General features: G+C 52.5%; 1 protein-coding gene and 1 long non-coding RNA gene across 2 annotated transcripts in view; one reads left to right on the top strand and one right to left on the bottom strand.

Annotated features, from left to right (window-relative positions):
- The window catches only part of LOC118888582, a 71,372-nt gene extending 58,351 nt beyond the window's left edge, over positions 1–13,021 (bottom strand). Inside the window, exons 1-2 of the long non-coding RNA XR_005018330.1 lie at positions 12,790–13,021; positions 10,512–10,749 (exon numbers count right to left, since the gene is read on the bottom strand). This is a non-coding gene — a long non-coding RNA (uncharacterized LOC118888582). The remainder of the gene's footprint in view (positions 1–10,511; positions 10,750–12,789) is intronic.
- BCOR (BCL6 corepressor) overlaps positions 11,757–26,485 on the top strand; it is a 114,193-nt gene continuing 99,464 nt past the window's right edge. The window contains exon 1 of the mRNA XM_036839818.1: positions 11,757–11,951. The gene's annotated coding sequence lies outside the window, so the exon portion shown is untranslated. The remainder of the gene's footprint in view (positions 11,952–26,485) is intronic.

Here is a 26,485-nt window from a genome sequence, read left to right as displayed (position 1 = left end):
CCTGGACAGAGCAGTTGGCTCAAGAGGTAGGCATGTGACCCAAGCCTGGCCAATTGGAGACCTTTCCCAGAATTTTCTAAAGAGTGGTAGCTGTAAGAGTGTAATCCTGGGCTCTTTATTCCACTTACAATCGCTATGGAACAAATTATGTCAAAGCATAGTGGCATAAAAGAACCATTTATCATGCTCACAGATTCTGTGGATCAGGAATTTTGACAGGGCACCATGGGGAGGACTTGTTCCTGTTCCCCAATATCTGGGGCCTCAACAGGAAGGACTCAATGGCTGGGGGCCAGAGTCATGTGGAGTCATCTTCACTCACATGTGGTGGCTGATGCTGGCTGTTAGATGGGACTTCAGCTGGGGCTCTTGGCCAGAACACTTTCACGTGGCTTCTCCATGTAGTTTGGGCTTCCTGACAGCATGGCAGCCTCAGACTTCTGCCATGGCAGCTCAGGACTCCAAAGGCAATGTTCTAGCAAACAAGGCAGAAGCTGTATCGTCTTTTATGACCTAGCCTAGAAGTCACATAGTGTCATTTCCACTGTAGTCACAAGCCCACCCATATTCAAAGGCAGAAAACACAGGCCCTACCTCTCAATGGGAGGAATGTCAAAGTCACACCGTAAGATGAGCAGCTGGGATGGGAGATATTGTTGTCGTCACTTTTGGAAAATATAATCTGTCATTCTCTTGGTAGTCATTTTCTCTGCAAAAACAAGGCCAAGTGCCTCAGTGAGGGACCATGGAAAGAGGATCTGGCAGGTGAGGCCCTGGTTCCTAGAATCACTCTGTAGACTTTAGAAACTACCCCAGTCATCTGACCCCAAAGATTTCCTTTTTGCTTAAAAAAACTTTAAATGGGTTTCTAACACTTGCAACCATGAGTCTGGCTGATAAAATAAGTAATTATTGATTTTGAAACTGAGAGAAGATTTCATTCATTCACCAAATATACATAAATATGTACACATGGTAATCTGCTAAGTACTGTGGGGGAAGACAACACCATGAGTAAGACACAGCCCTGAGTCACCCACAAGGGGTTTACAGGCTGTATTAGCTCAGGTTGCCATAACAGAATACCACAGACTGGGTGGCTTAAACAAGAGAAATTTATTGTCTCACAGTTCTGGAAGCTGGTAGCCCAAGATCAGGGTGTCGGCAGGTTTGGTTTCTTCTGAGGCCTCTCTCCTTGGCTTACAGACGGTCGCCTTCTGGCTGTGTCCTCACATGGCCTTTCCTCTATGTGTCTAAATTTCCTTCTCTTATAAGGACACCAGCCAGTTTGGATTAGGGCTCCCTTAATGGCCTCATTTCAACTTAATCACCTCTTTAAAGGCAATATTTCCCAATGCAGTCACATTCTGAGGGATTGCGGGGTCAGGCTGCAACATATGAATTTTGGGGGGACACAATTCAGTCCGTAACACAGGCTTTTAGGGATGATAATTATGAGACTGTAGTATTGTTCAGCCCCCTCCCTCTTGGGTTGTTGTGCTCCCCTGCTCCACCGACCTTGGGCTTGACCCTGTGACTTGCTTTAGTCAATGGAATGTGAGCAGGTATGATGCCAGCAAAGGCTTCAAAGGTGCTTGTGTTGTTTGGCCTGCCTTTTGCTCTCTGGTGATCTGCCATAAAACGAGGATGCTCCAGGAAGCTGCTGGGCCAAGGAGGATGAGGAGACATGTGGAACAGGCCTGGACCCAAGCTATAGAGTACAGCCAAACTCAACTGAGATCATCAGAACCCCAGCCCCCGACCCCTACCCCATGAACAGGAAATAAACATTTTAAGCTGCTGAGTTTGGGTGTGCTTAAAACTTTTGTTACACAGCATGATTGCAGCAATAGCTGACTAATGTGATAAGTAATAAAGTAAATTACTGTGCCATGTAGACAAAAAGCTTTTCCTCTATGCTGAATTTTATTTTACCAAAGATTTCGAATAGACAGAACTCCTTTTTTTTCTAATGGTTAAACAGATGGGGGCTTCCCTGGTGGTGCAGTGGTTGAGAATCTGCCTGCTAATGCAGGGGACACGGGTTCGAGCCCTGGTCTGGGAAGATCCCACATGCCACGGAGCAACTAGGCCCGTGAGCCACAACTACTGAGCCTGCGCGTCTGGAGCCTGTGCTCCGCAACAAGAGAGGCCACAATAGTGAGAGGCCTGTGCACCGCGATGAAGAGTGGCCCCCGCTTGCCACAACTAGAGAAAGCCCTAGCACAGAAACGAAGACCCAACATAGCAATCAATCAATCAATTAATCAATCAATAAATAAATCTTAAAAAAAAAAAAAACAGACGAGCCATAAATTATTTTGAAAATCTAACGTACTTGACATGGAGGAGATTTTTCCAAACACACTGCATACGTTTTTACTTTCAAGAGGATTATTACTATTTCGTTGAGTGTCAGCAAGGCACTAAGTGCTGACCTGGGATTCCAGGAAGCACAGTTCATGCCCAGAAACCTCAATACTGGAGTCACCTAAGGACCATCAGACAGATGAGGTCATAAGCTAAGAATTTCTTAAATATGTGAAAGGATTGTGAGTGATTATGTAATTATGCTGGTGATTAAAAGACCAAGTTGGCATACCTTCAGTCTCAGGTATGGCTCCCTACATAGTTCCAAATTGAAATTTCTCAAAGCTTGCACGGCCTTGGTATGTCCAGTTTCTTATTTCTAATCCTAGGAATCTGCTCCCAAGGTTGGAGGCTCATCTTACACCTAGTGGGGTCCAAACACTGGAAGCACCATTTATCCATTCTTATTTTCCTGATAACCTGCCAGGATCTAAGATTTATAATCAACTGCATGGGATTTTGAACATTAGTTGAAATGCACTTTATATGGCCTCCGGATCATCTGTTTTATTTCATTTAGGCTCACCCGTTTCCACTGCATCTATAAGCAAAGGTCATGACCTCTTTTGAAAAGGGCTCAACGGAAGGGAAAATAGCAAGTCTACGTGTTGAAGTAAAAGAATTTGGTTCATAAAATAAAACTAAGGCGACAGAAGGCAAAGGGAGTTTCCGCTCTTTGAAAAGGGGCTTTCTCAGCACAAGCTTGGAAAAAAATGTTGATGATTTATGCAAATTAGAGAGGAAATGTGCCCCGAGGGATCTTGGCACAGAAGCTCAAGTCGGAATTCTGGATTCGAGGCTGGCGGTGTCTCTGATTCACTCTGTGACTGGGGCTGAGCCATTGAACCTCTCTGTTTCTAAATACCCTCATCTATAAACGTGGGCTAACAACCCTGTTCTTCCTGCCCCTGAAGGGGAGGCAGTAAAAATGAATGCAATGTCGGGGAATTACTTCTAAGAGCCATCGATTAGAACTACAGCATATGGTCTTAATGAGAGCTTGTTTCTGCCGCAAATTTTTCCCTGCGCCCTATGATCACTCCAGCTAGAGTGCCACAGAAATCAACTTCTCTCTTCAGCTATCTTCACATGCCGCTCTTAAAATCACAGAGGTCTTTAAAACAGAACTCCTGCCTGCTCCGGGTGTGCATTACGAGGCCATGGCTCCTGGCTCTTTTCGACACAGAGCCACGCAGCCCAGATTTTCCGAGATGGTGGTGATTTAAAATATTCTGTCCCATTGTCAGATCATGTGTCGTAACATGTGTCAGATCACGTGTCCTGATCATTGCTTCAGAAAATATGGTCACTCACACCTTCACGGGAAAGGAAGCACCTGCTTGTTGCCTAAAGTCCTCTTTGGAGATGGATGGGAATAAGCAATAAAGCTGTAGGGACCAACTGATTGATTGAGCAGTGGATATATAAATAGTGGAGGGGGAGGGGGGAGAGTGTTAATTTGACTCAATCATTACTATGTGCCAGGGTCAGGTGGGGCGAGTTGTCTGTTTATTAAGTAGCTAAGTTTGTGCTGGGCACTGGGCTAACGACTGCGGTTACAGAAACTGATAGACAACATCCCTGGCCTTGGCAGCTTGCAGTGCAGTGAGGGACAAAGGCAGGTAGCAATTAAGAAGCCAAGGGCGTGCTTTCAGGCTGTCACGAGAGCAAGGACAGTTTGTGGCAACACAGGGAGAGCTTCACAGAGGCGGTGACACCATAGCTGAGTACTGAAGGATGAGCAGAAGCTCGTGGCGGGGCTGGGGGGGGGGGCGCGCGGTGGGGGTGTGTGTGCTAAGAAGGAGCAGGCATTCCAAGCAGGGGGGCCCTGCAAAGACCTAACCGCAAGCTCTGTTGGTGTCCCACCCATGTCCCTCCACCCAACCCGGAAGGCACCTGAAAAGATTTCCCAAATACAATGAGGACTTCCTGAAACCATCAGAGGGAGTTCTCGGGCCTCTGAAGCATGCTCAGCTGGCCACCATATGGGCGAGCAGATCCTAAGTGCTTAGCTTCCCAGAAACAACCCTCAACTAATGCGGAATGAGAGCTGGGGTGTGCTGGAGCAGTGGTACTAGCTCTGGAGAGCCTGACTGTTACATATTCAGAAAATTTGCAAGCCAAGTGTTAAAACATTGGTAGCTTCCAATCAGCCACAGTGGGAATATTTATATCGTGGCCACTGGCAAACACTACAAATTGGGACTTTCTTTGTTCTCCCAGAAAGCTGGTTTACCAGCACACCACTGGATGGGAGTTGGTGGATAAATACTCCAGCTTCCTCACCCCTCACTGGGGCAGTGCTGAGGGGTGTGCTACACAGGATCTCAGAGAGGCACCAGCAGAACTGAGCCCCAGTTGCCCATATCGGTAACCTGCTCACAAACGTACCGTATATCGGCCTTCCTCCCTTCCCTGTCTTGATTCTCATTCCCTCACTGTGCTTCCTGGGATCACCTCTCTTATGGCCCCAAATCCTTGGCTCAGGGTCAGCTTTGGGAGGTACCCAAATTAAAACAGGCATGGAAGCAAGAGCCGTGATTGCGGAGGGCTATTATACCAGGCAGAGGATGTTGAAATTAACCAAGGTGTCTCCGGTCTTGAAAGAATTTAAAGAGGGAAAAGACAGCAAGATCAAGTTTGTATTTGAGGAAGGTCCCCTCCCACTGGGGCCTGTGTGACAGATGGAAACAAAGGGAGCAAGACTGAGGCAGGAGGTTGGTAGTGATGGTTTCGAAACATGAATGTACTTAACACCACTGAACTGTACACTTACAATGGTTAAGATAGTCGGTTTTATGTTATGTGTATTTTACCACAAAAACCATAAAAAAAAAATGGGGGGAAAAATTGAGGTGGGAGAACCAAGAACTAGGTCAGCGGGAGAGTCCAGGGAAGAAATGATAAGAGTGTCAGACACCCATGGGAGGTGCCACCCACAGAGAACACGATGAAGTTGTCCTTGCCACAGCACTGCTTGTGGATCAAACTCTGAGCACAGCCGACGTTGTAGGAGCAGATACCAGAAGAGGAGGACGAGACCCAAAGGAAGATTGTATCAAGGAAGACAGGGTAAAGGGAATGTCAAGAAGGAAGTGTCACCAGGGTCACAGGCCAAAGAGAAGTGGTTGTGAGGATTAAATAGGTAAGGGTTTAGTAGCTGATACAAACTTCTCATTGACTCCTCACCAGAGCCCTACATTAAATTCAGTGACCTTGCTGAACTCCCTTATTAATTCTAATAGTTGGATTGTAGGTTCTTTTGGATTTTCTATGTGCACAAGCATGTCATTTGAGAATAATGACAGTTTCACTTCTTCCTTTCCAATCTGGATGCTTTTTCTTTCTTTTTCTTGCTTTATTGCACTGGCTATGACCTCCAGAATAATAATGAATAGAAAGAGTGATAGCAGACATCCTGTCTAGTTCCTGATCTCAGGGCGGAAGCTTTTAATATTTTATCATTAAATACAGTGTTTGTTGTAAGTTTTGTTTGTACATACTCCTTATCAGATGAAGGAATTTCCATTCTCTTCTAATCTTGCTAAGCGTTTTTACCATGAATGGGTACTGAATTGTATTTCTGTATTTCTCTGGGTGACCCTGGGAAAGTAACTTAAACTGTAAACTGTAAAATGACCTACTGCTTTTGCATTAGATATATCTGGTTTCAAATTCCAGCTGTACCATTTTCTAGCTGTGATTCTGGGCAATTTAATTAAGTTTCCTCATATAGAAAATGGAGACAATTATAACTCCCTCATAGGAATCTGAGATTATTTTTTGTAAGTTCAAGAGCCCAAGAGGCTGGTTTTGAAGCAGGACTAGGATTTAACATCCAGAGCCTATGGAATTAGCTCTCTGCAGAGGCTGATGTTCCCAAGAGCCTTTCCATCTCCTGCCCCTTGCTGAGGATTTCCCAGAATACTTCTGATGATGAATGGGGATGGACCTGAGCTCTTCCAACCATGTCCTTGCACTTTGCCCCCCAGGACTAAGGGAACAAACATATAAGTGGTTGGTCCACTGTGATAGCTAGTCTCCAAAAATGCCCCCACCCATGACCCATGCATCCTGGTATTCACACCCTCATGTAGTCCCCTGCTTTGGAATCTGCGTGAGCTTCTAACTCTCTTGTAATTAGGTGAATCCACAGAAGTGATACCGCATGATGTCCAAGGCTAGGTCAGAAAAGGCTTTCTAGATTCTATCTTGGTCTTTTGGAACTTGGGCCACCATGGAAAAAGTGATACTATCCTAAGACCACCATGCTGGAGAGCCCACAGATAGGAACCACATTCTACAGTCCCAGCTGAGCCCAGCCTTCCAGCCATCCCCACCAAAGCACTACACTTGTGCATGAAGCCAACTTGGACCCTCCAGACCAGCACATCCACCACTGGAGTGCCACTGAGAGCCCCTAGCTGACCCCACATGAAGCAGAAGAATCACCCATCCTAGTCCTGTCCCAATTCCTGGCCCACAAGATAATGAGATACAGTAACATGGTTGTTATTTTGAACCACACATTTGGGGGCTGTTCATTGTGCAGCGATAGATAACTGGAATATCTACCTTATGTGTTTAGTCTTTAGTCATGGAAATATGCTAAGCAAACCTGTCTAGTGCTCAAACCTATGACATCCATCTTGTTTGACCCTATTCTAACCACTTAAGTTAACCAGATTCAAGTATGCAGTATTTAAGTACTGAGAAAACAGTCAGAGAAGGAAGTTGTTTCACTCAAAATTCTCTACATGCCTTTGTGTCTTAAATCCTTCTATTAACAAGAAGGGGTGTAAACAGATAATCCTTACAGCAACTTACAACGTTGGTACCATTAGGTCCAGCCATTTTTTTAAGGTTGAAGAAACGAAGCCTCAGAGAGAAAAACTAACCTGCCCAGGGACTTCCCTAGTGGTCCAGCGGGTAAGACTCCGTGCTCCCAATGCAGGGGGCCCAGGTTCGATCCCTGGTCGGGGAACTAGTGCCCACATGCATGCCGCAACTAAGAGCCCATATGCCACAACTAAGACCTGGTGCAGCCAAAATAAATAAATAAATATTTTTTAAAAAAAACCACTCGCCCAACATCACACATCACACAGCTAGTTAAACGGCAAAGTTGGGACTGAAACCCAATACTATAAACTGCAAACCAAGCTTTTTTTTTTTTTTTTTTTGGTCTGGGTTGGGGCACTTTTAGTTGGTAATCAGGGGAATCCATTCATAGTAGCACAAGGAACAGAAGGGAACTGATGAGAAGAACTCAGGAGCAGTACAGGCAGGCCCCCACAGGGGGCAGGAGCCGGGCACTGGACGCCCTTCAGGAACCCATCTTTGCCCTCTCTGGGGCCCTGTGTTTCTGAAGGCACTCTGTTTTTTACCGCATTTCTTTATTATTCTCTGCCTTTCTGCAGACTGGCTTTCCCTGGCCTGGCACCCACAGGCTCGAACGCAATGGCCCCGCAGTCAGGCAGGGCTGACTACATAATTTGTGGGGCCCAGAACAAAACTAAAATGCAGGGCCCCAGCCAGGGGCTGGGACCTCACTCTCCCCTTCCCACACGCCCACTGCCTCCACCCGAGGTACTCGCTGGCCTCCAAGGGATCACGACCTCCATGCTGGGACACATTCGGTGCCTGGATCCTCAGTGGAGGAGAGGGCCCTGCCAAGTGTCCGGCCAAGAGTGCTGCCACCTTGCCCCACCCACAAGGCGCCGTGAGGCTCCCCAACCCTGACCTTCCCAAAGTCAGTACCCAGGGGCAGAGGGTGGTAGCAGCCCAAGGCCAGGGTGGTGTGTGGGAGGCCAAGCAGGGCCAGGGTCACAAGGAGGTGGGGAGCTGGCATCTGAGGACCCATCTCAGGAAGGTAAGCCGGGGCGGAGGGCGGGAGGTGGAACCATGCATGAGCTGAGGCTCCACTGTCCCATTGGACATCACCTACCAAACACAAATTTGAAATAATATTATTCAGAACGTCAAGATGGCGACTGCAGAGCATTAAATCCCAAGGATGGGGCCCATGACACAGGGCAGCGTGACTGCACTGGTCAGGCACCACGCAGTCAGCCCTGCCCTGACTGACCTGACCAGCTTTCTCTCTCCTGATCCCCCATTTCCAGGGGAAAAAAAAAAAAAAAAAAAGAACAGAACTGGCTCAGCTAAGGGCAGATTCCACCTGCACCTACAGCAACATAGAGGCTGCTGGCATTCCAACCCCACGGAGGAGACAGAGGGCAGCTCCCAGAGAACTGGGATGTGAACCAGGAACAGAGCCCAAAAGGTCCCTCTTGAACCCTCTCCTACCACCTACTAAGTGATGTCATACTGTCTGTCTCATACCCTGTGAGTATATGAGCAGAGGTGGCTGGCTGACCACCCCAGTAGCCATCCCCCCCTTCCTTAGTAACCTGAGGCAGCAATGGCCTCAAGCTAAAAGGTACCATTCCTCAGCCTCCCTTGCAGCAAGAAGTGGCCAATGAGACATAAGTAGAAATCACTAGGTGGGACTTCTGAGAAATCTTTATAAAGGAGGCTGACTCAGCTGGATGGGGGTGTCCTTATCTCCCCTTGTCTCTCCCCTTCTTGCTGCTTGAACGATTCAAAGCAGTGGGTGGCATGATCAGATGGAGGAGGCGAGTTTGGGGACGGTGGGTTCCATTGTCCCATGAGGAGTCCTCAAGGATCTGAATTAAGGATGGTCGGATGAGGAAGAGCCCAGGATAGACGTTAAGGAGGTAGGACCTACAGGATTCGACGGTCAGGACCACATCCAGTACCTTTCGTGTGCCAAGCAAAGTAGAATATAAGCTCCGTGACGCAGGGACCGTGTCTCTGTTGCTTACCATTGCATACCCTGGGCCAGCACAGTGCCTGGCACAAAGTGCGTAATCCCTAAGTGTGTTCCAATAGATGAATGAAGAATGAATGAAACTGCTCCAGGAGTCATTTGGGGGCTTGACTCCTAATTGTTCAGGAGCATCCGTCCCCAGGGAGCCCCTTGTACCCATGGAATGATTCCCAAGTACGACTTCTCTTGCTTTGTGCCACCTGTGAGTGCCCGCCATCCCCATGCTCAGACCCAGGCTGGGTTTTTGGGGACCTGGAGGACGAAAGCCATAGGAATGCCACCCTGCTCCGAGCTTTTCCCAACTCTGGCTCTGATGTGGTTTGCAGGCCAAGTTAATGCCCCTGTTTCCACAACATCACTTCCTCTGCAGCGTGAGAAAAGAGGAAGAAAACTCGCTCTGTGACTCTCCTCTTCCCCCAGGGAAAGCACAAAGCTGTTGGAAACAATAAAAGCAGCCCTGTGTAAAGGGGAGACTTTTGTCTGTGCAGTCAGGGGTTGCTGCGCCCGCGACTTCCTGCAGGGGCATTCGGCAGCTTTGCAGATAAATAAATGCTCACATTCAGAATGACCAGCCTAGAACACTTTTATGAGCCTTTTCTCCTCCCCAGGCTGTACACAGATAATAAATCATATTAGCATCCTGAACCTCTGGTTCAGCATCACTTGTCACCAGTTCCCCCTGCACGAGGGGTAAGTGAATTTCGGCAAGACTGTGCTCAGCTACGATCCGGCCACGTAGGATTGAGGCCTGTGGCCTCCTTGGAAATCACTTGATGTTTCCAACCTGGGCTGGCCACAAGCTGAGGTCACAGGGTCCGGCTGGTCACTCCAGACCAGACTGTAAAAGAGGCGGCTGAAACCCCAGCCTTCTAATCAATATTGGGTTGTTACTTAGAAAATAAACGCTTTCATTTCTTGGTTAATTATCATAGGAACATGAGCCAAAATAGACAACTGTCAGAAAGAGAGAAAGACAAAGAAGGAAGGGAGGGAGGATGGGAGGGGTAGAGAGAGAGAGGGAGGACAGACTATATCACTAATCAGAAACAGAGACTAGCCATTTTCCTCCTCCATGTTCTGCCTAATATAGTGACTTACACCACAGAGGCATTCAACAGATGTTGGAGGAATCAAACTGGAAGGCAGAAAGTTTACTTTCAGGTAACCGGAAATGAAATTTGTCCTCATTTCAGGCTGCCCAATTAGTGACACAGAAGGAACAACTGGTTAGGTTTAGAAAACGGGTGGTTGGGGGGGGGGGGAGACGGCGGATGACAATATGGATTACCTGAATATATGAATTTTTAAAAATCGCATCCTCTCTTTGGCTACCGGAAGGAGCAGGACAGCCCAGAGCACCAGCAGCAGCTCTCCAAATGGCAGATATGGTCCCGCTGCCCAGCATCTCGGAGCTGTTGGTTGAGGTAGATGACTGCCTTCCAAGAGATGTGACCTCACAGCTGGTGAGGGCTGGGACTCTGGAACAAGCTGCACAGATGCACGGATCATGGTGTTCCTTATGTGGTCTGTGAATTAAAAGATAACCACTGAGCTGCAAGTCACGCTCCCCCCACGCCAACACCACCACCACCAGCCTGTGGAAGGGAAGCCAACGAGCCATGTTTGGTGGGTGTATACTCCTTTCCTGTGATATGTTCAGAATCACTTCAAATGCAGCTCCAGGCTGCCTGACCCTGAGCAGAAGCCTACGGAGAAGGAACAGGGTAGGGAAAATGGCTGAGATCAAGTAAAAGCTGCTTTGGGTATGTGCCCTAGCAAGTTCAAACGCTGCCAGGCTGATTGGCTGGGGGGAGGGGTGGGAGGTTAATATATTTTTGAATAAGAGTTTCCTGTTATCTGCAAACAGTCACGAAACAGCTAGAGATTTTACTAAGGTAAAACAGCCCTCTTAGAAGGAGCAGTGGTTGGGGCCGTTTTCTCTAAAATCACTTGCCATCAGTGATTCTGTCAATCATTTATTCGGACACCCATTCATTTCACCATTATTTATTAAGGCCTACTGGGTGCCAGTCACAATGCAACGTGGAAAATATGTAGCCCTCAAGTGAACACTAAGTTCTGTAGATGGGTCTGTACTTTTGATTCCAAGGTGAACACTAGCATAATGTTTAACCACCCCGGACTCTGGGACACCTGGGTTCAAATTCCTACTAAGTCATTTAGCTTGCTGGGTGACTGATAGTCAATTAACTGACCTTTCTCTACGCCTCAGTTTCCTGATCCGTAAAGTTCAAGGGCTTGTAAAGTACTCGGCACAGCGCAGAAGTGGGAGTTACTATTACTATTAAGCGCAATCCCTCCACCCCACCCCAGCTCTGATCCGTGCCGCACTCCACCGCTCCGTGGTATTTCGGAGGCTGTCCAGGCCCTCCGCCGCTGGGCCGTGACCCTGGAAATCAGGTCAGGCACCAGTCAAGGCGGCGTGTGCGTGTGCGTGTGTGTGCGCGCGCGCGCGCGCGCGTTGGGGTGGGAGTGGGGGGGGTGGCTTTCTTTGCGCGCGGCTTTCCCCAGGGCCTCTGGACAGTCTAAAAACTCACTTGGGAGGAGAGGAATGAGCGTGAAGTGGCTCTTTCGATCTGAGACACCCCCTCCCGGAGAAATCACCCCCTCCCCCCAGCCCAGCGCGGAGTGAAATCTTAGAAGCCGCCGCTGCCGGGTTTGAACAGAATGCCGGAGTCGGTGGAAGCCGGAGCTGGTCGGCCCGAAGGTCAGCGAGTTGTTTTGAGTTCTCGTACCCGGAAGGGGGGGGGAGGCAAGGAGGAGAGGACGCCGGGGCCCGAGAGACCCCGCGTCAGAGCAGAAATTGTTTGTGCTCCGGAACAGGCAGATAGGCGGAAGCCGCGACGGGGGCGGGTCACGTGCGGCGGTGGCGGCGCAGCTGGCGGGGGAGCCGGGCTGGGACAAGGGCCGGGCCGGGCCGGGCCGGGCGGGGGTGGCACGGGGCGGCGGCTTTCGCAGCCGAGGGTGGAACCGGCGTACTCCGGGCGCTGAGAGCGAGTGGTGCCCCGAGCCCGGGGCGAGGGAGGTGCGCGAGTTATGGAGGGGCTGGGGTGGGAGCCAGCGTGCTCGGAGCTCCGCGTGGTGCCGCACGGGCGGGACGAGGGATTGCTGGGGGGGTGGCACGGGGTACGGAAGCGGGCCCCCCAGGCAAGAGTGGCGATAGCGGGACCGACGCGGAGACTGCGCGGGCGTCTCAACCCCGAGAATGGAGGCGCCGCTCCTGTAGTCGCCGGCCTTGTTGTCTTCTTGCACGCAAATCCCGGAACGACCGGAACCGCCATCCCTGCCTGCGTCCCAGGGGTGCCCCATTACGCGCGGGGAAAGCTGCATCCCGCAGGGCGACTCCGGGCGGGGCAGGCTGCGGAGGTGGCTCCGCGGAGGGTGCGGGCCGGAGTCGTGGTGCACACGACCCACACGCCTCCCCCTCCCCCGGAAGAGCGGGCGAGGGAAGGCGCGGGCCATCTGTGGGGACTCCCCGGGGCTGTGGGAGCGGTGCGGGGACCGCAGAGCGGGAGAGGGTGCTGTAGAGAGACCATTGGCCCTACCTTAAAGACAGGGGTGGCCTCGTGGCCGGGGTTGAGGAATCTGAAGCTTCCCCAAAGTAGCGAGCGCTACTCCGGCGTGGGATGGAAAGAACACAAACTTGGCCATCCGCCAGAGCCCTTGGGGACGCCTGACTTCGGTGCCACCCTCCGAGTGGCCCGAAGTGTCCCTCTCCGCTCCGTAGTCCACGAGGTTGAGGTCCGAGGCCTAGAAAAGTGGGAGGGTGTGGTCAGGCCTCGGACGGGAAACCCACCCAAGTTCCTCTCCGACGCCACGCGAGAAAGGCGCGGAACAGTCGTCTCGCAAAGTTTCCCGCCCCCCTCCCATCGGGGAAGGGCAGCTCTTCCGGCGGTGGGGGCGGGGGAATGGCCTCGGCCCGGGGAGCGGTGCTAGTTTGTTTTCCCGCGACCAGGTCGCAGGAGAGGGGCGCGGGCCGCCGGCGTGTTCGCGTCCCCAGAGTGGCGGCGCTTGGCCCGCTGCGACGTCTGCTCGGAGTCTCGGCAGCGGGAGCTGTGCAGAGTCTGGGACGACGCGAGACGCCATTTGCATCCCCCCCCTCCCTCCTGCAGGTTGGCGGGGGCCGGGGTGTCGCCCGCCGCGGAAGCGTATTCCTGGCAGTGACACTGATTAGATGCTGTGTCGGTACGTGCACAGAATCGGGTGGGCCTTCACCTCTCCTGTGCGCATACACTTTCTGTTGGAAAAGTTGCGGGTTATTCCCCACCCCACCCCCCCTGCGCCGCACAGCTGCTGTCTCCAGGGCGGAATTTGGAGAGCACGTTTGCTCAGCCCGAGGGAGAGAGGATCGCGCCGGCGCTGGGAGGCCGCCGGGCCCAGGCTGCGAAAATCCAGCCCTGGCTTTGCGTCGAGCTGCCGAGTGCGGCGCTTACGCGCGCCCGGCCAGCCGAGGCCTGGTTTCCATCTGCCCCTTTTGCCTCCGTGTTAAGTTCGCCGGGGAAAACCCAATGATCCGTGCAGAGCCCCTCGGAGGAGAACACCTCCCCGCCCCAAGCCCGATTCTGACCGATGGAAAAAATGACAGTATAGGTCAGAACAGGCTGCCCGCGAGTATTAATGCGGCCGTCTCCGTTCCCGGTGCTTGGGGAGGATGGGCGCCAAGCCAGGAAACCGCCGAAGGAGGAGCCTGCCCCTTCCCGGGCTAGAAAACGTGGATTCTTAGAGAGACCAGACAAACATGGGCAGACAGCTGAGAGAACTTAGCCCATCTAAATACAGGTTGTTCATGTATCTTTCAAGCAAGATAAATCTTTTTTAAAAAAATCAAGTAAACGTTGAGTCAGTTATAAATACTGTGAGAACTAGTTGATCTGTAGATGAAACTCCGCTCTCTGCCTGCTATTAAACGTGTGTGCAGGAGGTGCCGGGCTGAGCATGATGTATCTTAGCACAGCCCGTGTGTGTCCTAAGAAACCGCGGTCCCCTGTGCACTCCACCTTCGAGGACTCTTACTATAACTCTAAACGGGGATTTCGTTTAGTTGTAGTTTCTATATGGGGGTTGCTTGCTCCTTGCAAACTCCCTCCTGAGGTTGTTTGTACTTCAGACTAGATGGTCCTGGGTTTTGGCTTTTATAAGCCCACATTTTTCTCTTGCCTTTTTCTTTAACCTGCGTTCGTGCTGCTGGGTGCCGGGGAGTCCCCGCCCCCGGCCCCAAACGTCTGCTGCCGCCGCCCTCGGACTCTCAGTCGCGCACCACGCGGCCTCGGAGGAGGGGAAAAGTGAACGCTCCGGGTGGCGCTCGAGAACTGGAATTCTGACTTAGGGCTGCGGGTTTGTTCCGGAGGCTGGCCGGCAGCGGCTTGGGAGCCAGAGGCTGTGAAGGGGAAGCCCCGGAGGTGACCCTGAGGCTTCGGGAGCAAACCCAGGAGGCACCCGCGTCTTTGTCTTTCGCGGGGCTGGCCGCCTGGCACGCACAGTTCCGATAAGGATCAACTGCAAGAGCGAGAGCGCACCGCCAGCACATTTCAGTGATTAGGCGAACGCCGGCAGCCACGTAAGGGAAAGGCCATTTGCGTTGTCTTTGAAAAGGAAAAGGCTGTCCCACCTAATGAATTATGAGTGACCTGGGAGAGGCCAGGCGGGGAGTGAGTGGCGCCGAGGCCTCCTCGGGGCGCTTCTTTGCCCCACCTCCGCCCCATCGCGCAGGAGACCCCATTTCAAAGGAAATGAGAAGCTTTTTGAAATTAGAAATCTGACCCATTCTATGTACGTAAATAGTGGTGCATTTGTGAGTCCCTAAAATGAGACTCACCAGCAGCCCAGGGACTGGGGCCTGCCGCCTGCCAGCTCTGGACCAGTGTTAAAATCTGGCTAACTTATATCCCCAGAGGATGTGGCTTTTGCCCAGCGCCTCTAAGAACTGATTTATAGGAGGTGGCCTTGAGCCATCAGAAAGGGTGTCCTGGAAGAGTCTACCGAACGTCCTCTAAACCAGTGCTGTTCGCCCAAGGCCTCAGGGAGAGGGTGGGTAATTGTGCCTGAGCCCTAGCAGGAGCTTCCCATTAATCCAGTCTAAATGAGCACCATTAAAGCAAAGTTCCCCCTTCCATCCCTACCACACATGAGGGTCTTTAAGGGAAAATCTAGTGGAGGCAGTTTGAGCCCATTTTGTCTTCTTAACTTTTGTGGGCAGCAGTGCCCTTTCTACCCTGTGCAAACCCTGCCTTCAGCCGCTTCAACCTGGTAAGAGGGTACCAAATCCTAACAACAAACATTGTAGCACTGTATGCCAGGCAGAGTTCTATGCACTTTATATATTAACTCTTATCCTGAAAACAACCCCGTGAGTTAGACACGTTATTGGTATCATTTTACAGATAAGGACACTGAGGCCCAGAACTGTTAAGCGGCTTTGTCGCACAGTTTGGGCTATGGCCAGGATCGCCCCCGACTGAGGAATGTAGGGCTGTGCTGCCCCCCCCCCGTGTTGTGTAGTGAAGGTGAGCTGTTTGGGGGGTGTTGGACCCCCCACCTTCCAAAGGGTTATGGGAAGAGATGAGGAAGCCTGACATTTGGCCCTTATTTTGCACGTTATTGTGGCTCCGCGGCGGAGAAGGGACCAGGGAAGGCAGTGCAAAGGCCCCTGGCCCCACCTCGCCACATAGCATCCGGCGGTCACGTCCGCCGGAGGTGACTGGGGACTGGGGACAGCCGATTGCCGAGGAACTCCTTATCGCCGAGAGTCAGTGGTCCCGGGAGGCGGAGCTAAACTACCGCCTGCGGGGGCGGCTGGGTCACGCCGGTCCCTGGGCCCCGGGCGCGCCGCCGGGCTCCTCTCGCGGAGCTGGCCGGACGCCCGGCAGCGCCTTCCGCACCTCCTGGCTCCCCTCCGCTTGAGCCGCCAGCCCTGGGCACGCAGCCTCACGGCCGGGGGCTGGAGAGGCCAGCTAGGCAAGTCCCGATTGGGACGGCTGGTTCCGGGTTGCTCACACTCACCCTGCCTCCCCCAAACACTCGTCCCCCTTTCCGGGCGCGCGCGCCTGCGCGTGTGTACACACACACACACACACACACACACACACACACACACGTCTCAAGCGCGCAGCCCGCCTCCCGGGCCTCCGCCTTCCCTTCCTCCTCCCCTCTCCGGCGCTTCGGAAGCCCGTGGCGGTTGTGTGCTGCACGGGGGAAGATTCAGGGTGGAAGGGCCGCGCTGCCCTGCTCCTCCCCAGGGTCCGTGCACACGCTGGCACCCCTGGGACGTGCAGCCAGGCCTGGGGATCCCCAACTCCCCCGGGAAGCGGCTGGGGGGGACCTGTGCGCTCTGTGTTTCATGATGGCCCGGGGGGGTCAAAGGGGAAGGCTACACAGTGGGGCCTACGCGTGGGTGGCGGTGACGATAAATCCCCTCTCCGCGAAGGCTGGCCGGGTCTCGGGCCACCGCTACTGGGAGTCTACCCTGCATGTCTTGTATTGGCCGCAGCTTGACGCCCTGCGTGCCCGGGCCAGAGTGTGGCCCTGTGTGTCTTGGGGCGGGGGCTGTTGTGATCGGAGGCGGCTGGGCGATCAGCTCCCCATCTCACATCCTCGAGCCTTTACTTTTAGCTCGCGAAGACCCACGGGCCCCCGCTACCCTAGCCACCGCCGGGCCCGAGGAGGGACAGGCTAGCCTGGCGGCAGGCTGGCCTACCCGCACTTGCGGGCGTTGAGAGAGGCTCCGAGACCCCGGCCGGCTGCCGAGCCGAGGGAGGGAGCGCAGCAGCCCGCGCGCCTAAGGCAGAACACACGCCTTTCCCGGAACCTTGAAACCCAGGGGAGCCGCTGCCATCTTCGCGTGACGAGCAGCGAGACGCCGGTGATTAAGTGCTTCTTTCCGGCTCCCTCTCCGGGTTGCGGCTCTCCTCCTTGCCAGGGAGGGAAGGATAAAACCTGGGGGGAAAAAAAGCACACTACTGCGCTCTCCACTCGCCCTCGATGTCCTCACTGGTCTCCCAGGGTGCGTCTGCGCAGGGCGCCCTCCCCCCTTGCACCCCGCCTTGCCGAGGATCGAGGCTTTGGGATAGCCGCATACCTCAGTTTCCATCCGCCTCGGCCCAGATCTGGGAGTTTAATGGGGGGGGGCACACATTGCCGTAGCCACCCGTCCCCCATCTCTTCTCCTCCCGTGGGGATTAAAGTTTAATACAGGAATCCCCCACCCACACCAGGGACTAATCCTGCCGCCCCTCCTGGGATTAACTCGGCTCACAGGTCCATAAAACACTTCCGGCGCGGCCAGAGGGTCTGTCTGCAGAAACACTTTAAAATTGTCCTCCCGGGCCTGGAGTCGGAATTGACCCGGTGGAGGGAAGTGAGTAAACAGACGGTTGTAAGAGACTATCCCGTGCGGTTTGCAGGCTGTGGAAAGAGGTGCCTAAAATGTGGGCCGTCGGGGCTGCTTCAACCCAGAGGGTGGCTGGGGTCTCAGTAGACACATCTCAGAAAAGGATGCAGCATTTGCTATATGACATTGATCTGGAGGAGGGTAGATGCAGGCAGGAGCTGGCAGGTTTCAGCTGGCTTCTGGCCCCAGTTCAATGAGGAAGACTAGATTCCTGAAACTTGGTGGGGGGGAGTCTGTCTCCTTATCTGTAAATGGCAACAGTAACACTCATCTTGCCCCTCTCAGGTGGGATTCTGAGAACCAAAGTCTTAAAGCACTTTGTAAACGGGGCCTGACCCCCTGCACATCACTGTGACTAATGTTCAATCTCTCTTACTCTAGAAAACACAGTGATTTGCTGATTAAAAACCAAAACAAAGTAAAAACCAGCTCTTCCTCAAATCCATGCAGGAATGTACAGATAAAGGGAATCCAAAAGCTGTTTAAGATTTTGAACATCCTTTTCATTTACATCACTTCAAATTAAGTTTCTGAGGTAATGGGAGAATCTTTGGAATGCTCTAAGAAAAATCCCTGTCAAAAGTGGGGTTAAATGGAAAGAAAAAAGACCTCTAAATTGGGTCAAATCACATTTTAAGGAGACGAAAACGGGATGAAGAATATAAATTCTGAGTAGCTTTCTGGCTCCCGTATCCTTCTCTTAGTCTGGAGAGCAGATGCTATAGATAGCCACGCCACCCCCCAGAAGCCCGGAAGTAGGCCCTGACTCGGGCTTGATCAGCTAAGGGCGAGGTGACTGGCGTTTAGGGTGGGGACAGTGACGAAGGGCAATAATTTGCTTAAAATGAACATAAGAAAGACCTAGGCCTGCCTCTGCGTCCTGAAGGCCCAGAACTGCTAAAACTGTGTGTGGGAGGGGGCGCCAGGTGACCTCCTTCCCCGCAGATGGACTCACGCAGCGTGACCGGCCCCAGGTGGCGCCCAGGCGCGCTGGGGATAGAGGCCCAGGCTGCGCATTCGCTCAGCCTCGAAGACTGCAAGCGGGGGCCTCTGGCTGGACCGCCCACCGACCTTTCTCTCCCCGGCCAGGCCCCGAGGCCTCCGGGCAGGGTCTACTCGCCGCCACCCCAATGCCCCTCGTGCTGCGCCCTCCCCTCCCTGGCACCCGGCCCAGATCCCGAGGCCTCCCCCGCCCGCAGCCGCCGTTCTTCCCCTTGTGATTCAATTAGCAACGGTGCAGAAAGCCTGTTTACCTCTGCAGGCCAGGGCGACTCGATCTGCGTAAAAAGCCCTAACGCCAGCGCCGACCAGTAGGGGGGGATTGTCCTATAGATTATTTCTCCTCCTGGGTTTTTTTTTTTTTTTTAAACGGGAAGGCTTGGTTGGAGAGGGGGTGGGGTGGCGTGTTGCTGCTGTTTTTTAAAACACCGTATTTGAAAGAGAAACAAAAGCCACACAAAAGCCGTTTAGGAGGTACCAAGGCTGTTTTTACATATAAAAAGTGCAGCGAATACCAAGGGGCCCCCAGCAGTGATAAACTAAATGGTTGGCCGATTTCGACAATTAGCAGTTAATGTGTTATCTGCGATCTGCAAACAAGTTTTGAGGCTCGAAGGACACCAAATTCCTGTTCCAGTCGACAGCGTTGTACTCGAATCTGTCGGGCACCTCCGATGCTCTCGGTTTCCCTGAGTGCGAATCCAGCTTCGGCAAACGTGGGTTTCCCGAGTTGGAGTACAGACTTGGGTCTCAGAAAATTCACTTGGGCAGCCGAGAAGCCTCCGCCTGCATCGCCCCTCCGGCCCGAGCTTGTCTCTTTGTTCCAGTTTCTCCAATTTTTTTTCCCACTCCCCCCTAATTTCGCAGACCTCTTAATTTTGCACGTAGTAGGCCTCCAACAAATGTGGAATGAGTGTCAGAAACCAAAGTGAGTCTCTTGGCCTGGAAGGCAGCCTGGTGCGCGGCCTCGCCCTCGGAACCCCATTTGGGTGCCCAGAGCCCTCTGGCCGCCGCAGCCTGCGCGCCGCTTCGCCCTGCGCGGGCCGGAGCGGGCGGGGGAGGCCGGGAGGAACGAAGCGCCCGGAGCCTGCACGATGATAAATATTGCGCAGACAGCCCATAAATAATTTGCATTATGTTCAGCTGACAACGCAGGGCGATTAATTTTAATAGCTACATATTTGCCTGGGCTGCTGCTTTCGTAGGCCCGGTAATGAAAGGCGAGAGGCCGCCCTGGCTCTGTGCTCGCGGTCCCGGAAGGCAGCCGGGAGGTGCGGGAGAGCCCGACACGGCGTCTCCTCCAGGCAGCCTCCCGGCGAGTCTCAGCCCCTGGGCCCCCCTCTCGCTCTCCGGGCCGTGTAGACGTGGGGTGCGCGCGCGCCGCGGGAGCACCCCCGGGGCCTCGAGCAACAGGAACCACCATAATGACACTGCACATTTGTCTATATGGGGAGAGCCACTTGTGGACCAGGAGACCCTCCCCAAGGCGATGCGCCCCACCCGGACCAAGTCCGGAGTGAACTCCGGAGGGGATTTCATGTTCCAGTTTTGGTGGGGGTGGGGAAGTGCTAGTGCTAGCCCGCCGAGTCACCGGTGGGCCCCAGCGCGGCAGAGGCTTTTCCGCCCTCGGGACCCCGGCAAGGGGCAGAACAAAGCCCAGCTGCCCACGCGTCCTCTCCGCGCGCGTCCTGAGTCCTGCGGTCTTGCGCCCCGCGGGAGCCCCCTCTAAAATGCTTCCCGAGCTCCTCGATTAAAAGGACCGCACACATAAAAGACGGAAGAAGGGATTTGGAGCAGCTCTTAAAAAGAGGGGGCGGGGAGGGGAGCGCAGCGAAGAAGCACACGGCGCAGCGGCTGCCGCGGTCCCGTGGTGGCCGGGTGCGCGCGTGTGCGTGTCTGTGTGTGCGTTCCGATGACAAAGCCCCGCCGCCGCCTGCGAGCTCCAAGCTGCCTGAGCACTGGTGGGGGAGGGGAGGGGAGGGGGGGAGGGGGGGAGGGGGGAGGGGAGGGGGGGAGCCAGCGCTCGCGTAGGTAGCGGGGAGTCGAAGCTTCCCGGGAGAAAGAGTTCATTCATAAGCTGGAGGAGGCCTCCTGGACGGGCCAGGTGGAGCCTCCCGAAGCCAACACCTGTGTATTTTCTTATTTGAAAAGGGGCGAGCGCATCAATCATTACCATATTTTAATTGCCTTTCGCATAGGTCATCTCTAATTATGGGTTGCGAGGAGGGTTGGCCAGGGTCTGTAAGCCCTTTATTATGTGTGTGCGTGAGTGTGTGTGTGTCGCCGCTGAGACAATGCGCCCAGCTTATCGAAATGCCAAGCCGAGGGTGTCCGTGCGCGCCTGCGAGGCGGTCACGACGTGCTGGATCCACGCAGACAGACCAGGCTGCGTGCACAATAAAAGCCGAGCAGGCGGCGAAGGGCCGCGCAGACCCACGGGTTTTCTTTTTAGAAACGGTGGTGCGAAAAGACTTGACAATAATAACACGCAGCAGAATTAAATCAGGGCGGGAATAAGAAAATGCATTTTTGTTTCTAGAACCGCGTACTGTGTTTAACCCATCCGATCCCCCAAGAGCTTTTTGTGCCCACGTGGAGGCCCGCGCAGGGACAGGTGCGGGGCAGAGAGTGGCTTTGGGACTGCCTGGTGATGGTCCAGGACAGCCACCTTATTTTAAAATAATACTAATCTCTTCCTTTAATTCAGCGTAGTTGTCAGCTACAGTGAAGTGGAATCCTTAACGATGTCTGTTTTATGGGGAATGATACCCGGCTAGTTGAAAAGGAGAAAGAAAACATTAAGGGTTTTTTTAACTTTTAAAAGTCTGCGTTTCCTTAGTTTTCATCACTTGCGGAAACCCTTGAGGCAGAAGCCGATTTTAACTTCGTCTGAGGGAGCAGCCGGCAAGGTTGTTGGAGGGTCAGGGGTTCTTAGGAGGCTATTTTGGAGATGAGGGGGTGGGAATCAGTGAAGAGCTGTTGGTCAGGGGTGGCCAGCAGCCACTCTAAACTTGACTTTATCAAAGGAGCCTGACATCTCTGAGCCACCATGCTGTTTCTGGGAGTCCCGCCTGGCAGAGCCAGGGGCTGGGGTCAGAAGCCTCAGAGAGTTAGAGGGTTTTGTACCAGCTCTGCTTCCTGCTCTGCCCCCCACACCTGGCCTCCTGGCCTCACCAGCAGCCTGCTCTGCCCGGAGGAAGGCAGAGCCAGATGACTGGTCCAACCCCCGAGAGACCGCCTGGCTTTCTCCTCCCCTGTAATCAAAACCAGATGCACTTAAGCGCCTTTCATCAGAGGAAGCCCAAAGCCCTTTAACAGGCTTCAATAAAAGCCTTGCTAGGGCCTACCAGCCTGCTCAACGTCCAGGCCCCTGTGCCCATGTCTCACCTGAGGAAGCCTGGGGTTGCAGACAGGGTCTCGCTCCTCCCAGAGGGGCCCCAGAAGCCAAGGACATCTACCCAACCAAGGCAGCCTTTCCAGGCAAGTAGGGTGCCAGGATCCCTGCCAGGTGTGTGAGTACGGACTCCGTTGATAGGAGAAAAGAAACAGGCATGGAAGAGAAGCCAGCAGCTAGTGCTTAAGGAAGGATAAGAGCCGCCTTGTGAGAAGAAACCAGGGGGGGGTAGAAGTGAAGTGAAAGGGTGATGACGATCAGATCAAGATATTCAGAAGGGCTCCACGGTACTTGGACCACCCCGCATTCAGAGCCCCTATCCTACTGTATTGCAGTGTTTCTGTCTCCCCCACTAGACTTCAAACTCCCCAAGGGCAGAAACTGTCTTATTTATCTTTGCAAGCCTGGCACAGGTTGGCACAAAGTACGTGATCAAAATGTTTGGGAGATCACAGGTGTGGTGGAAAGCTCTGGAGCAAGACACATCTGGGCTTAAGATGGGAGCTCTGCCCCCAGGGGTTATATAACCTTTTTGAGCCTCAGTTTCCTTATCTGTGAAATGGGCATGAGAATGCCTGCATCACCAGATTGGGGAAAGATTTGGTGAAGTAATTGCATGTAAAGCAATAATAAGGTTTTAATCAATAATAATAATAATAAGGTTTTAATAAATGTTTTACCCTTGTTCTTGAAGGAGTGAGGAAGGGTTGGGGCTGATATTGTTTGAAGCATACGAAGAAAGGTCCTAGCTGGGCACACATCTCACTGGCCTGAGATTTGGGTCAGCAGAGAGAATTGTTTCTAAAATGTGTGTTGCAGTAGCCCTGTGAATTGGAGCTGCAGGACTCCACTGTCCAGCAGGCAGGCAGCCCCAAAGCTGTGAGCTCGGGGAGCCGTGCCAGCCTTTGGACTCAGGCTCTGGGGAAGGGGTAGGTCCCAGGCCCTTGGGTGCTCCTCTGCCCATTCTGGCCTGTTCAGTAGCTCCTCACCTCTCACCTTCCCACCCCACGCAAAATGTGGCCTATTTTTCTCCACATTGCAGGCGACTTGTTCTTTTCTCCTGCTCCTTGGCTGCTGTGCTTATTGGGTGTGTGTGTTGGGGGATGGGGATTAGGACCTGGCCCCTCCATCTTCCCCTCCTCAGTCTTCCACATTCCAGATGTCTCGCAGCCCCTCCCCAGGTCTCCCCTGAGCTCAGCATTTCCCCAGGAGGGCAGGCTAGGCTGTAAGTTAGGGTCGGTGGGCTGACTGGGCAGCAGGGGCCTGTGAGTACCTGCCTCAGGGGAGGAGAAAGAGGGGGGAGGGGGAGGGAGAGGCCAGGGGTGCTGCTGGGTGATTCTGTGGGTGTGGCCAAGCAAATGTGACTCTGAGTATCATGAATGGAAACGTATTTGTCTGGACTGTGACACAAATGGGGTAGTTGGGTGCCAGGGAATGAGAAGATGTGGGGTTTGTGGAGGAATTGGGAAGAAAATGAAGTAAGCTGATCCCTCTTCTGTATTCCATCCCACCCCCTCCCCGACATGAGAACCTTCAAGAAGAGGCAAGGAAAATGTGGGGTGGGGTGGGGAGGGGAGGGAGGAGGAAAGATGGGAGAGCAAAGCTAGGCCAGTGGAAATGTTCGGTCCCTCTCTCCTGCCCCGTGAACTGGCTCCCTTGTACAGCCAGCGTAGGTCAGGAGGCAACAACAAATGGGGTCCTTTCAACCAGATCCTTTAGGGGAAATGTGAGATCAGATTCGAGGAGGAGACAGGTCACCGTCTGTCCTCCAGGGATTCCATAAAGAACAAGGCGTTGTGTCATCCAAGGTGGAGGATTTGGGTTGTGATGAAATATGTCCTGTTCTCCACACTTCTGTTTTTAATCTGCTCGCCTTCTTCTATGGATTTCACAACATGTTATAAAACTGACCTCCCCTACTGACTGTGGTAAGTGAGGGTCAGAGCTTGTCAGCTGCAAGGGAGCTAGTGTAGAAGCAATTGAATTCTGCTTGTGGACTCATTGGGTCCAGAATTTGGTGGAAATTCCGGGAGCTGGAATCATCTGGACGCTGCCTCCCCCGCCTGTCCAGCCGCTGGCTGAGACCTCAGCTGTGTTCTGCAGCACAAGCACAGGGCTCTCTGTGTGGCTTGGGCTTCCTCATAGTATGGTGGCTTAAGGGTAGTAGGACTTGAAGTTACATAGCAGCAGCTCAGGGCTCCAAAAACAAGCATGCCAGCATCACCTCTTCCAACCCACCCTCAGAAATCATGTGGTGTCATTTCTACTATATTCTACTGCCTACCATGAGTCGCAGGCCCACTCAGATTCAAGGGGAAGGGACACTGAGAAAAAAAAAAGAAAGAAAGAAAGCCATGCCAGGCACTCTTGAGAGCTAAGCCTAATTAGCACTGGCTCTAAACAGAATAGTCTATGTTATAATAGGAGCTTGTACCCTCAGGAGGCTGTATAAATTATATGGGGGGTGAGGGGGAGACAGAGAGCTAAAATTAGGCCAGGGTAAAAGAAATAGAGCCGTAAAGCAAATATGGGTTTTATGAAAAATAGACGATATCAAAGGACAGCTCTCTCTGTGAGCTTGTGAAGTGTGGGAAGAACTGAGGAAGAATTGGTTGGTGGAATCAGCTGGGTTTTAGGCCCTTCAGTGTTGAAAGGGAAAGCAGGTAAAGGACAGGACTGGGAATCCGGCCACCACCATCCTTCACCCGCCATCTTGGGGGGATCTGTGGTAAACCCTTCATCGCTTCAGGCAACATTAGTTTCACGATTTGCTTGCAAATCACCTTTTTTTTTTTTTCAACATACAGATATCTTTCTGTGGTACAGAGCTGGAAATGTAGTCAGTGCATTTGCTAAAGTGTGGAAAAAATAATACATTACTCTAATAATAAATTACTCAAATACTTACTGTTCGTCCCCTACCCCCAGGTGTGGTTTTAAATATCCAGCATGGATAGTGTTGTGACTAAAAGGAGCTGGGTACATCTCTAGGGCCTCGGGTTCCCATTATCCTTGTCTCTAACCCCTGAATGGAGAGTTTGACTTCTAATTTCATGCTAGGGGTTTCACAGGCAACATAATTGTATTTGCCTCTGCCTTTGATCTGCTATTTGATCTGCTATTTCATTGTGGCTTGACTAGGAGACAGAGATAGCAACGTAGTGGAAAAACACGATTTTGCTTTGCTTCGGAATTGGCAGTTATTATTTTCTCTGGCTCCCTTAATGTGACACACATTCCCTAAATCTGAAATCTAATCATTTTCCCGTTTTTGAAATTCCAAAAGGCATGTGCACCCTCTGGCCTGCTTTCCTTTTTGCTCATGAAGATTTCATTTTCAGCAAGGCTTTGGGGCAGGATGCTCATGTTTTTAAAAGATCTCAATGAACATCGAAGTCCCAGAGTTAGTGGAGAACTCCTGGGTGAACTGGGACCTACCTGCCCCTTTCCTGACCTCACCCCAACTTCCCAGGATGCAGCTGGTTCACCCCAGCCTCTCTTCAGGTGATTAGGGTCTGTAGGGCTGAAAACCAGGTCTGCTGTGCTGGGAACCAAAGAAACCCAGATGCAGCAGGAACCTTGCGGGTCAGAATTGAGCAACCTCCAGGGTAGCCCCCGAAATAAGCTGGCTTCTCGAGCAGGGTCACCACATCAGGTTGTGTAGTTTGTGCACTACACTAAGGTTCCCAGCCAAGACGGGGAGTGAGGACTTGGAATTCAGGCCCAGAGGCACCTTTCTCCAATGCTCCCAAAGTCACCAAGGAGGCTAGTGGCAGTTCTGTTTTCAGGGCAGAGGAGAAACAGATTTTCTCTCTGATCAAGAAGGAAAGAGATGGTGACACAGGGCAGGACGGGGGTCAAAAGGGCATCTTGGGAGCAGAGCGGGCCAGCCTTAGGCTGCAGATCAAGTCAGTGTTGGCCCAGCAGGTTGGAGCAGTAGGCCCGTTACTCGCTCTTTGTTTTGTCCCCTCTCATCTGCAGGGTCCAGTGTTCATAAACTACTGAATTACTAGATCCCTCCTAGGCTTTATTTGGCGTTTTAAAAAAAGACAGGGGTGTCACTCTACCTATGTGTCTTGTTTAGCCAGCAAGGTGGGATTTGAGGGGGGGATGTTTTCTTTGTTTTTGAATGTGAAGCCTTTCAGGGATGTTGTTAACTGCAGGCCTTTATGTTGTGGGTGTAGGCATTTGAGTGTAAGACCCTAACAGGTGGTGCCATAGAGTTGGACATCCTAACTGGTTACCTGTGAACTGAAATTCACACTAATGTGTAATGGACGAAAACAATTTGCATTTAAAAGTGGAGGATCATCCAGAGAAAGCAATTCCTAGTCAAAGTTAACTCCAAAGAGGGATTTTTCTGGTGTCAGCAGTAGGGTCCTAGGGGAAGCCTTTGGAAGCCTTCTAAATTAGCCCTGGAAAGCTTACTCTTGTTCATTTCTATAGTGGACAGTATGGGTAT

This window comes from Balaenoptera musculus, chromosome X (assembly GCF_009873245.2).
Source record: "Balaenoptera musculus isolate JJ_BM4_2016_0621 chromosome X, mBalMus1.pri.v3, whole genome shotgun sequence".
NCBI lineage: Eukaryota > Metazoa > Chordata > Mammalia > Artiodactyla > Balaenopteridae > Balaenoptera > Balaenoptera musculus.
The sequence above is the reverse complement of the archived record's forward strand: the minus strand, read 5'-3'. Positions and strand labels throughout refer to the sequence as shown.